Genomic DNA, 12,784 nt, shown 5'->3' with positions numbered 1-12,784 from the left:
CTCCCGCTGTGCGACAAGACGAAGATGGTCGCTGATAGCACGTTCGGTGGTGGAAACGCCACCATGGGCCCAACAAAGCATCGGTGAAAGTGTTACCAGGAATCCCGTGTGATGTAACAAGAACGGTGGATACCAAAAGGGTACCCACTGTACTTCTAGTGAGTGCTTCATGGTAAAATGTTCATTTACTTCTGTTGCTTCTGTTGATTATGATAGCGATATATAGGGGGAAATTACGCCTAATTCAGACACCTTGAGGAAGCACGCGAAAAGTCGTCAAGAGAGAGGGAGTGAGAAGTGAAAGTAGATAGAGGAAGAGAGAGAATGGGGGCTACTAGACTCCACCATTTGCAGAAGCCGATAGGTGGCCGTCTTGAGCATGCAGGCAAGCGTTGTAGCAGGCGCTAACAAAGTACCTACTTACAAACTACAAGCTACCTTAGCGGCCGCGACCTTAGATTAGACTAGACATTGGCTAGGGTGCCTACTCACCTCCATGTGCCCGGACCGCCGAGTGGTTAGTGGCAAGGCTCCCAAGACGCTCCCAGCGTACGGCCTTTCCAGGAGAGATCGTTCCACGCTCCTGCGCTTACGGACTGGCTGCACCTGGACGGCGGCCCGACTGTAGGCCATGGGTCGTGCCACGTCACCTGCCTGCAAGAAGTGATGAGACCCCGAGGCTCTGGTTTCCTGGCGCAACAACGCTCGACAGTCATCACCACCTACAGACGCCAGTGTTTTCCAACGGCCACAAAGACTCAATGGTATGGAATGGTATGGTATTCCTTACGCGATGGCGCACCCCCATTGTGGGGGATTGGCCAAGATTTGGATGAAATTAGGCAATCTTTATTAAATACTAATACTGGAGGAAATGAACAAAAATAAAATGTTTAGCAATTCAAGACAATCTCTTTGTAGCAATTATAGATTCCTCCACGGTTGAGCAAATATCCCTGTGGCACTTTCCAAGAGAGGAGGCTCGCAGAGAAAGGATATCTATAATTGAAAAGCTTTAACCAAGCTGTGTAAATCTTGATTCTAGAATATTTTTTCTTAAAGAAGTAAAACAGCGGAAGAATATGAAAAAAAAAAGATCTGTTGTTTCATCTTCTCCACCGACTGGGCACAGAGGGGAGGGCACTAGATGACCCCTGTGACGATAGAAGTTTAATTTTCGTATTCGACAACGAAATTGGGTAAAGATGACTTCAGTTTTTCGAGTGTGAAAGGAATTTTTGGGGCAAGGGAATAGGAGGTATCGATATTCTGAAAAATTAGCTACAGCTGGGTTCAAAATGTCTTGACTAATTGTATATCTCCTGAATCTAGTAGTCGTTAGGTAAGCTATTGTAGGAAGTAATGGTAATACAGGGCCACTGAGGGAAGCTCTCGCGAAAGTGTCAGCCATTTCGTTCATGACTAATCCTTAGTGTCCAGGCACCCAAAGCAATCTAATTACATTTATGTGGGCAGGCAATAGAATATGAAATGTGCGTAAAAGGTCAGTGACCCCATTTGATTTGAGCGAGGAACATAAGGATAAAGAATCTGTTATTATTACTACCGCCGATATTGACGAATGTAGTTTGCGTAGGGCTAGAACTTCCAGCTAGAAATTCTGCCAAAAATACGGAAAAGAAGTCCAGAATCCTGATTGCAAATGACCAGTCTAGAGCGGGAGAGAAAATGCCAATTCCAGATTTTCCTTCACACTGTGAGGCGTCTGTCGCAATGACCGTACTTATAAACTCAATAAGTGGTCCTGTAATAAGCCGTTTAGTATATTATACGAGAGAAGTTTTGTGTTTTTTGGGTAGATGTCATCATATATAATTTGTAGGTTCTCTCGCACATCACAAAAAGTTGGTACCTCCCAGAGACGTACATTTAAGGGATTGATCAATGTTTGTACGAAGACCGCCTGTGGTGTATGAAAACGATGCCAGTGTACTCCGAAGAAAAGTGCAGGCTGGGAAATGAATATGTATTCCAATCTTGTTATTGGGGATTCATGCAATTTTAAGACTGTTTGCACCATCAGTAAACGAAATCTAGACAATATTGAGGGCAACCTGACTTGGTGTAGTATACTATTGGCAACACATTTCGGTAATCCGCAACACAGTCGTAGGGCTTCCCGCTCAAGTAGAACAAGGGAACGTAATTTATAAGCAGGAGCACCAGAAAATAAAACACATCCAAATTCTAAAATGGGCCGCGCATACATTTTTTATATCATTAAAAGTGGATCTCTCCGCTTTTCGGACTGACTGTTGCACAGCTTACGTAGCATACCAACTGCTCGCACTCCTTTTTTAACTATATTGTCAATATGGCCGAGCGAGCTGAGGGAACCGTCATATACTACACCTAAGTATGTGACCGACTCCACTTGAGGTATAGTCTCGAGGCCTTTGGATATCGATATGTTAACGGGAGTGTTAAGAGGGAAAACCAATATCGAGCATTTTCTAACGTTGAGTGAAAGGTGAACTTTGTTTAACCCAGTTTCTATGGCGTTGAGGTAGTTCTGTAGTCTATAATATAGTGAGTAAATATCACTGTCTGATGCGAAGAAAGCAATGTCATCCGCGTATACGTATGTTTGTACATTTTGATGAACAGGAATGGAACACATCAGAATATTAATATTATAGTAATGGTGAAATGACAGCTCCTTGAGGAACAGCTCGTGATTGATTATATATACTCGAGGAAACGCCTCTTAGACTGCAGTAAAATGTTCTTCCATTTAAAAATTCACTAATCCTGTTTGAAAAATAATTTGGAATCTTCTAGATTTCGTAATATATGTAATAAAATTAAGTGTTCTACGCTGTCGTAGGCTTTGCAAATGTCTAATGTCACAAGAGCACCTATTTGCCTCTGTCGCCGTGCTAATTTTATTCTACTTTCTAAGTCCACGTGAGCATGCCAAATTGAACGTGATGGTCGGAATCCAATTTGGCAGGGGCTAAGCAAGTCTTTGTTCTGTATAAATTTAATCATACGGGCATATAGAATTCGTTCAATTAATTTTATCAAATTTGAAGTTAGCGCAATTGGCCTAATGTTATCGATTGTATGTCCTTCCCCATGATTTTTAATAATAGGGATGATTTTAGGAATTTTCCACACAGACGGAATTCATGAGAACAGAATTGAGTAATTTACAATAGCTAAAAGGTCATCAGAAGCTTCCTTAAATAAAATTCTGATCATAGTAGATGTTACTCCATCCACACCGGGAGCTGAATCTGGAAGTCGCTCCGCGATTTCAGCCAATTCTAACACGGAGATTTCTGTAAAATCATCTGATGCCCTTCGTAAGCGAGAACAACTTGACAAGACAGAAGAAAATCTAATTTCTAATCCCTTCGCGATTTCTTCTTGTGATTGTTTCATTTCATCGCTAGTTAAGAGAATAGAGTCAATATTAATTTGACGCGGAAGAACTTTTCTACCGCGGAGAAAACGGAACAATGCACGCTTATTTTTGTTGTTGGACAAGAAATCAAAATGCTTACAGTCGAATTCATCTTCGGCTTTAGAAACTGCATGTTTAAAGACAGCTCGAAAAAATTTATAGTCACTCCAATTTATGGCAGTCTGGTTATGCAAGAATTTTTTCCAAGCAGCTTTTCTCTTTCGGTAGTCTCGAGTGCATTCTTCATTCCACCAAGGACTGTAAGAATTTCTTTTATTCAATCTCATCGCAAATTGAGCCTCCTTTTTGAGAACTTTCCAAAGCGGAACAGATAATCGTGGTTTTTTGTTCTGTAGGCGCATCAGACAGAGATGAAAGAACATTTCGTAAGTATTTTTTTTAAATGTTGCAATTTATGAAAGTTCTAACCTGGTCACTCATAAATGTTACAGGACGTGCAACGTCAAATACTATTAGAAGGTGATCACTGCTTGTCGAACAATCAATAGTCGACAAAGAAGTTACGGAGAGACTCGGGCCACAGAATGTAAGATCTAGTGAAGAGTAAGATCGACCTCTCACAAACGTAATAGATCCGGAGTTTACACTCGTTAGTCGAACGTTTAACGACCAGTTCCACAATCGGGTGCCACACAAATCTGTTCTTAAACACCATGAGATATGGTGAGAATTGAAATCACCTGTGATTACAATGTCACGTCCACAAGAGTTAATAACACCATCCAGTGTGCTAGTGTCCTGTACGCCAGATGGAAAATATGCATTAACTACGGTTAAGGGACAACATCCCGGGAGAACCAGCTCTATCGCTAGGATTTCATACTCTGGAGTAGAAAGTTGAAATGAAATTTTAGCCTTATGGCAAATTTTAGATGAGATAAATGTAATGAATCCGCCACCTCTTGTAGGACGGTACAATCGAAATGATCTGTAGAACTTCATTTGAAAATATGTCTCAGAATTTAGCCACGTTTCTTGTAACATAATTAAATCAGGATTAAGTTCAGAAGTTAGACAAGTTAAATCTACTGAAGCAGAATATAAAGAGCGGCAGTTCCACTGAAGCACTTTCATTGACCCTATTTTTTGGAAAGTGCCGCAGTCGAAACTGCCTTCTGCAGAATGTTTTCCTTGAGCACAACACTGGACGGACTTTTCTTAGCTTTTGAGTGAGGACCGTTGGAGGAGTCTTCATTAATAGAAGACATGGTTCTTTTATATGCTCGAGCATTTTGTTCCACCTGTGTCATCTCCAAATCTGTATTAATCATATTACAAGTTGTAGGGCCCGCGGAAGAGGGAGTTGAAAGTTCAATATCATTATTGCAAGGATTGGCATCTGATCTTTTATGGTTGGTTTGGTGCTCAGGATCAGCTGTTTGCGTTGTTACAGGAGCTGGGCAGGTAGTTTGCATCAAATGAAATAAATGACTAGAAACGGCTTGTGAGATACATTCACCAAGGCTCATTGCCAACCTTTCCATAGCTTTTGTAACTGCCTATCCCTCAGCGGCCTCTATAATTGCAGTAAGTGACAGATCCGTGGTAAGATTGTCTGCCTAGTATCCCCGCATAGCCAGGTGGCCTTTTTTTCACAATGTTTATGGCCTCCATCCTAGAGCAGCGTCGTCGATCAATTATTTCAATCACCTGTAATTCTTGAGCCCTAAGAGAACAGCTTAAATAATTGGCTGGATGATTTCCATCACAGACACACTATCGCTCTTGGGCACTACTGTCACTTTGAGCGTGTTCTTCCCCACATGCGCAACAACGCTGTCTTGATTTACACCCTGCCATACCATGGCCGTATCGCCAGCAATTACGGCATTGAATCGGACGCGACGCCAGGGGTTCAACTCTGAACACAAGGGGCCACACCTTTAGTTCTGATGGGCAGGAAGTTCCAGCAAAAGTTGCGATCAGCGATTCTGTTGGGACCCGCTTATTGTCTACCTCTCGATTGCATCGGTAAACAGCAATTACTCCAGTCCCAGACAATCTCTCTAGTGTTTCAGCGGGAGAAAGATCAGCATCGACACCTCTGACTATTCCCTTAGTGCAGGCGAGGTGAGCAGGGATGTAGGCACTCACCGGTAATGACGCGAATGATGACCACTTAAGCAAATCCACGACACAGGACTGGTCTGGCGATCGGCACACGATACCTCCGCGGCCCAACTGCCTCACCTCCGTGATGGTCTGGTATGAAGAGGTTGCAGCATGCAGAGATTTCTGGATCGCCTGGGGGTTGGTCAGACGTATCAAGCCTCCATTTGAAGGAACCAGAGCCGCCGGGATGCTGCTCACACCACTGCGGATGAACAAATCTAGAGGTAATTCAGCCGATTCCAACGGCTGAATTACAACGGCTGAATAGAGGCCGCCCATGGGGAAAAACCCCTGCCGGGGAAGTTTATGGCCATCAGCCTAGGATGAAGTCGGCGTTAGAATCAGTGAGAGCTCAACAAATAAGATTAGTAAATTCTAATATCACCCAAAACCTGGCCAAGTGACGGAAGCCGCAGCGAACGACGCGGAACGTTCTTCTTCTTCTACTGCTCGAGCCAGCTCCGGAGGAGCTGTTGTTGTTGCTGTTGTTGTGGCCTGTGATGCGTGTGGCTCCTACCCACGGTGGGGGATTGGCCAAGAGATGGGTGGATTATTCGAAATTATTATGGAGCATAAATTTCCTAATAGTTATTGAAATAGCATTGAATAGCGCAGAATTGCCTGTTAAATAACATCAGGAAGGTAATATTGAATTGGTAATAATTAACTTAAAAGTAAAAACAAAAATAAAGGAATTTAGCAGGGCATTCGTTTAGATTCCATAAGGAATGTGCGGACAGCGTAGCATGCATCAGTGTGGCTGAATCCCAAAGTGGACGCTCCGAACGAAAGAATTGCAGGTTCTGTCAAGTCCAGGCCAATTCTTCGAAAAGGTATTTCCAACCATCTTTTTCTAAGCGCAGTAAAGCGGCGACAAGATAGAAGAAAGTGGTGTATCGTCTCTTCCTCATTACAAAAAGAACAGAGGGGGGAGGGAACCAAACCCGACCTGTGTAAGTAGAAATTCAGCGAGGGTATGCGGCAGCGTAATTTGGTGAGGCAGACCTCCAGCATCTTTGTGTCACAGGATTCGCTATGCCAGGGAAATGCCAGGTGCTTATACTCTGGAGAAGCAGTCAAATGTGGGTTTGATAAGGCTAATCTTATTGATCGCATCCGAAATCTTGTCGCCGTGATCTGTGCTGTCACTGGTAGAATAGGAAGAACAGGGCCGGATAGTGATGCATTTGCCAGTGAATCAGCAGTTTCATTAAAAAACAAACCTTTATGCCCTGGCACCCAAATCAAATGAACACATCGCACATGGGCAGGAACTAGTAAGCGGAATAGTTTTAGCATGGGTGACTCATTAGTAGCGGTAAGGCAAGAGCATACCGAAAGGGAGTCAGTCAGAATGGCAGCCGTTGTAATAATTGGGTCTAATTTACGTAAAGCTAGGATTACTGCTAACAACTCGGCCAGAAAAATAGGCACAAAATCAGGCAACCTTAAAGAAAAAGACCAGTCGAGCGCAGGACAAAATATTCCAATGCCAGCTTTTTCCTCGCACTGTGAGGCATCTGTTGCAATGATAACGTTTGTTTCTAGGCTGCTCAGGTGGTCTTGCAACATGGCGTTTAAAATGCCGTAAGGGAGGAGTTTCGCGTGGTTTGGGAAAATGTCATCAAACCTGATCTCTGGGTAATTTGAATGCGTATTATCATGAAGCACCTCGCGAATGTGCACATTTAGTGGTTCAAGTAATGTTTGCACAAATATAATCTGTGGTCTATGAAACCTGGGCCAATGAATAGGAAAAAATAATTCTGGATTAGAGAGGAAAATAATTTGAAGGCGGTTTAATGGGGATTCATATAGCCTTAGGAAAGTCTGAACCGTCAGAAGGCGAAATCGGCATATTATGGGTGGGATTCTTGCCTCCAGGTATAGTACGGCATTCGAAACGAATTTTGGGAGGCCTAAGCACATACGTAGCGCCTCTCGTTCCAACAAAACTAGCGGCCGAAGCTTGTATGCTGGGACACCTGAGAATAAAACGCATCCAAATTCTAACACCGGACGAACATACATCTTATACACCATCAAGAGGGATTTTCTCCGCATACCTGTTCTTCGGTTGCTCAACTTGTGCAAAATGCCCATTGAACGAGCTCCTTTTGTCGCAATATATTCAATATGCGGCCGCCAGTTAAGATATCCGTTGTAAATCACTCCAAGGTATTTTAGTGATTCTACTTGTGGGATATCTTCGAGATGATAGTTAAGCGATATGTATACTGGGTCTTTAACGGGAAAAACGAGGATAGCACACTTATTAGCATTCAGGTTTAAGTGTAAGCTATCCAGCCAGCCTTCCAGTTCCCTTAGATACGACTGCAGTATTTCGTAAAGAGAGTATATGTCGCTAGCCATACCAAAAAAGGCAATGTCATCAGCATAAACGTATGTACTGACAGCTGGGTGAACGGGGATTCTGCTCAGTAAAATATTAAATAATACTGGTGAAAGTACCGATCCCTGAGGAACACCTCTTGTTTGCTTATATTTACTGGAAGAATAGCCGCTTCGAAAACAATAGAACTCCCGGTCTTTTAAAAATTCATGCACCCATGCTATTATATAGCCTGGAAAGCAATGGCTCTGTAACCGATTCGTTAAAATTGTATGTTCAATGCTGTCATAGGCTTTGCATATATCTAAGGTAACTAGAGCCGCGTATTGTTTTTCCTGTCTGGCGATGTTAATGCGACTTTCAAGGTCTACATGCGCGTGCCATATTGAATAGCCAGATCTAAATCCAATTTGACACGGACTCAACAATCGATTGTCGTCAATAAACTCTAAAATATGTCCGAGAAGCACTCTTTCAATAAGTTTCACTATGTTTGATGTCAACGCAATTGGTCTGATGTTGTCGATAGTATACCCTGCCCCTGGTTTTTTAATTAACGGAATAATTTTGGCGATCTTCCATTCTTGTGGAATCCATGCATTACTAACAGAGTAGTTTAGCAACTTCAGAAGCTCACGTGGAGCTTCTTGAAAGAAAATCTTTAACATTGCATTTGTTATGCCGTCCGGGCCAGGCGCTGTAGTTGGCAACTGTAACATAACCTTTGCTACTTCCGAATAGGATATCTCCTTGTAGCCTGAGAATGCAGGAGAAAAAGCAGAAGGTTGAAGACGCGTTGCGAATCGACTCTCCAGTCCTTTAGCTAGTAGTTCTAAGGACTCCTGCATTTCCTGTGAGGTATATACGACTGAGTCTACATTAATGCTCATTGGGAGTTTGTTTCTAAAACGAAGGTAATTAAATAAAGCACGTTTGTTTTTGGAATTAGATAGATAATTAAAATGGTTTTTATCGTACTCATCTTTTGCATGTTTAATAGTACGTTTGAAGGTTGCCGAAATAAATTGATAATCTTTCCAATTTTGTGGGCTCTGATTATGTAGAAGTCTTTTCCAAGCAGCTTTCCTTCTTCTATAAACTCGTGTGCATTCGCTGTTCCACCAGGGACTAGATGAGGAACGCTTAGCTGTCTGAATTACAAATTCGGACTTTTGTCGGGACGTCTGTAATGCTGAGCAAACATTCAAGCCAATTTCTTCGTCATTATTATTATTTAGTGATGCAATGGTGGACCGCAAGCAGTCTTTAAATTTTTTGCAATTAACAAATATTCTGCCTTGTCGTTCAACTGATGTCAAAGGGCATGCAATTTCAAAGTATACCGGGAGATGATCACTGTTTGTACAGAAATCAATCGTTGTCCAAGATGTCACAGTGACACTTGTGCTAGAAAACGTCAAATCTAACACTGAGCGAGATTGTCCGCGGACAAATGTAGGTCCACTGCTATTAAGGCATGAAAGGTTTTTATCTATGGTCCAGTTCCACAGACGTGTCCCACCTGAATCTGTTTTGTAACCCCAAGACACGTGATGCGAGTTGAAGTCACCAGTAAGAATGACTTCATTTTTGCAGCTGGCAAGCGCACTATCCAATTGATATGTACTGTGTACGCCCGTAGGGAAATAAGCATTTATAATTGAGAATGTACGGTAGCCTGGGATACTAAGGTGCACTGCCAAAATTTCACATTCCGAAGACATTAACTTGAAAGCTATTTTCGCCTTATGGCAGAATTTAGATGACAACAAAATCATTAAGCCGCCTCCTTGTGTAAGGCGATCTAATCGAAAAGATCGAAAATCTTTAAAATGAAAATTTTTCTCAGGAGTAAGCCAGGTTTCTTGTAAGATTATGACGTCAGGATTAAGATGAGCTGTTAAGCAATATAAGTCCGTTGAAGCAGAAAACAGGGAACGACAGTTCCACTGTAGCACTTTTAAGGAAGCTATGGTGATGATCTAACTGATATAGTTACTTCAGCGACTACCGTCGCAATGAACTTTCTTGGACGCCAGAATGAGAAATTGGATTACCCTTTTTGTTTTTGGTATATGGACAAGAAGCAGTTACTGGAGACCCAGTTCGTTTGTGCGGCCTGGTATCATGACCTGTTTCCATGTCGACCTGCGAGTCTGACTGACGCGAAGAACAAGGATCGGATCCAAGAAATGTTGGATCCGATGTGGTACTCGGCACCAGGACTGAACTGGCTACCTGTTCTGCAGCACAAGCAATTGATTTTGTGATTGGAGTTGCAGCTGTTTGCAATAGCTGTGTCATCTGCGCAGTAAACACTTGGGAAAGACAGTCGGTAACACTTGTGACAATATGCTGCATAGCCTTTGTCATTGCTTTTTCTACGGCTGATTCAATGAGCTTCGATAAGTTGTCTTCCTGTAAAATAGATTGCCTCGCAGTGACGCCAGCGTATCCAAAGGCTCTTTCCTTGACGACTGCAATAGCTTCTCGCCGCGAACATCGTCGCCTGTCAATTACCTCGAGTACCTGTATTTCGTTAGCTCTAGCCGAGCAGTTTGCATAGTCAGCCGCATGGTTTCCTCCACATAAGCAGCAAGTTTCGGCTTCAGCTGTGCACTCATTGGGAGAATGATCGGCCCCACAGGCGCGACAGCGTCCATTTGATTTGCAGCCTCCTGCACTATGGCCAAAACGCCAACAGTTCCGACACTGAAGTGGACGGGAAGCGAGAGGTTCCACTCTAAAAATAAGCGGCCACACTTTCAGTTCAGAAGGGCAGGACAGGCCAGCAAACGTAGCGATAACTGATTCTGTGGCCACTTTTTCTCCATTTACCAGTCGGTTACACCGGTATACAGCTATGACGCCAGCATCAGACAGTTTCTCCAGAGTCTCAGTTGGGCTCAATCGAGAGTCTACGCCCCGGACAATGCCTTTAGTGCATGCTAGATGAGGAGGAATAAACGCACTCACCGGGACAGATGCGAAAGTCTTACACTTTAGGAGGTCTGCGACACAGGTCGAATCTGATGACCTACAGACTATCCCACCTCTTCCAAATTGTCGGACATCGCTTATCAGCTGGAAATGACGCGTCATGGCCTGGAGCTCGGCCTGAACAGCTTGTGGGTTGTTCAGCCGGATGAATCCACCGTTCGAGGGCACCAGCGCTACAGGGATGCTGCTAACACCGCTGCGGAAGAAAGATTGCAAAGGCAAATCATCAGGGGAAAGGGAGGCTGACCAAGGGCTAGGCCCTTGCCCAGGAGAGTTTTTAGACATCAGCGTTGTTTCAATTACGGATGAGTCCTACAAAAATAAGATAAGTAAGATAACAAGGTGAAATCCACCCAAAACTCAGCCAAACCCCCAAGTAAGTTCCAACTTGGGCACACCGGGGCGGAGATCGAACGCCGAGCACCGCCGAAGATCTATTGTTGCAACATAACTTGCCTTCTCGAAACAAAATTAAAAGCTGCTGCGGCTTCTTCTTCTTCTTCTTCCTTCAAATTTTGTCACGTACCCACGAGGGGGGCGGGGATTGGCCATGGTTCTCAGCGGAAACATAATATGAACTTCTTGCTTTCTGTTAATTTATTGATCTGTACTATTCATGTTTCATCAATAGTAAATACAAATTACTTTCTGTTTCCGTTTCTTCAATAGTGGTCATGCGAATTATGACGAAGATGCTATAGTATATAAATAACGCAACTTAGTGTTAATAATGAAGAAAATGTGCTTAACGTGAAAGTCTCCCAGTCGCAAACACGTAGTCGAGTAACATCTGACACAGTTCCTTTGGGGCTCAGCCAAGGGTACTTGCCCCACAAGATAAAACGCTAATCACCTAGAAATGGCGGCCCAACCGCGATATGAGATGTTCTAAATAGGTCTTTCTTTCGGAATTATATTTTTGACAAAATAGGAGGAAATAGTGCAGTGATTCTATATCCCCACATGATGCACAAAGGGTCGATGGTGCGATCCCACAAGTACTCAAGTACAGATTAAGTTGCGGTATTCGACATCCTAATAATGCAATGAAAACTTCGCATTACCGAGAGGGACAAGACCGAACATTCCAGGGGAACGGTAAGTGTTCGTAATCCGGTGCAGCAAGAAGGCGCTCATTTTTTCTACCTAGGACTTGTCACCATCAAAATCTTTTTATCACTAGCAAAGTAAGGCTGGGCAAAAAGAAACTCACTCGCCCACCAAGCGCTGCCTTTGCCTAGCGGTTCGCCATCTCTTTAACTGTTAGTCCACAATGCCCCAGGTACCCACAAAAGCAGAATTTCTTTAACACGATGTGGAATAAAAAAGTGTAGCGATCGGTGCAATAGTGAATTATTTCTACTTTATAGCGACATAAATTGGAGTGTATTAGGGAAGACGGACAGCAAAGCTCCGCGATAGTGTTTGGGAGTAAATGCCTGCTGCTGTTTTCTCATATTTTATTGAGGCGTCCGTGGGCACAACGTTGTATGAGAGAAAGCCTCTTAATCTTTAGAATGAAAACAGGAATAGTGCAACACAGGACGAGCGAGTAAAGAGCACAGGACCTGTCCTTGTCCTGTCCTCTTTACCTGTCCTCGTCCTGTGCTCTTTACTCGCTCCTCCTGTGTTGCGCTGTTCTTGTTTTTATCCCTCTATATTGTCGCCCACTTTCAATTTCCTTTCTTTCACAAGTCGACATTTCAATCAAAACTGCTAATTCAACCAATCTCTTCCTTGACGTGCTTGTCACTTTCCTTCACGTGATTGGGACTTGTGAAAACATGCCTACTTCGTTCCCCTTATCCCCGTTCCTTACATAACATTCCTAAAAAACAGAAGTTGAAAGGAAAGCTATTATAGGCAAT

This window comes from Dermacentor variabilis, chromosome 9, assembly GCF_050947875.1.
Source record: "Dermacentor variabilis isolate Ectoservices chromosome 9, ASM5094787v1, whole genome shotgun sequence".
In the NCBI taxonomy this organism is placed as follows: domain Eukaryota; kingdom Metazoa; phylum Arthropoda; class Arachnida; order Ixodida; family Ixodidae; genus Dermacentor; species Dermacentor variabilis.
This window is presented reverse-complemented; position numbering follows the sequence as displayed.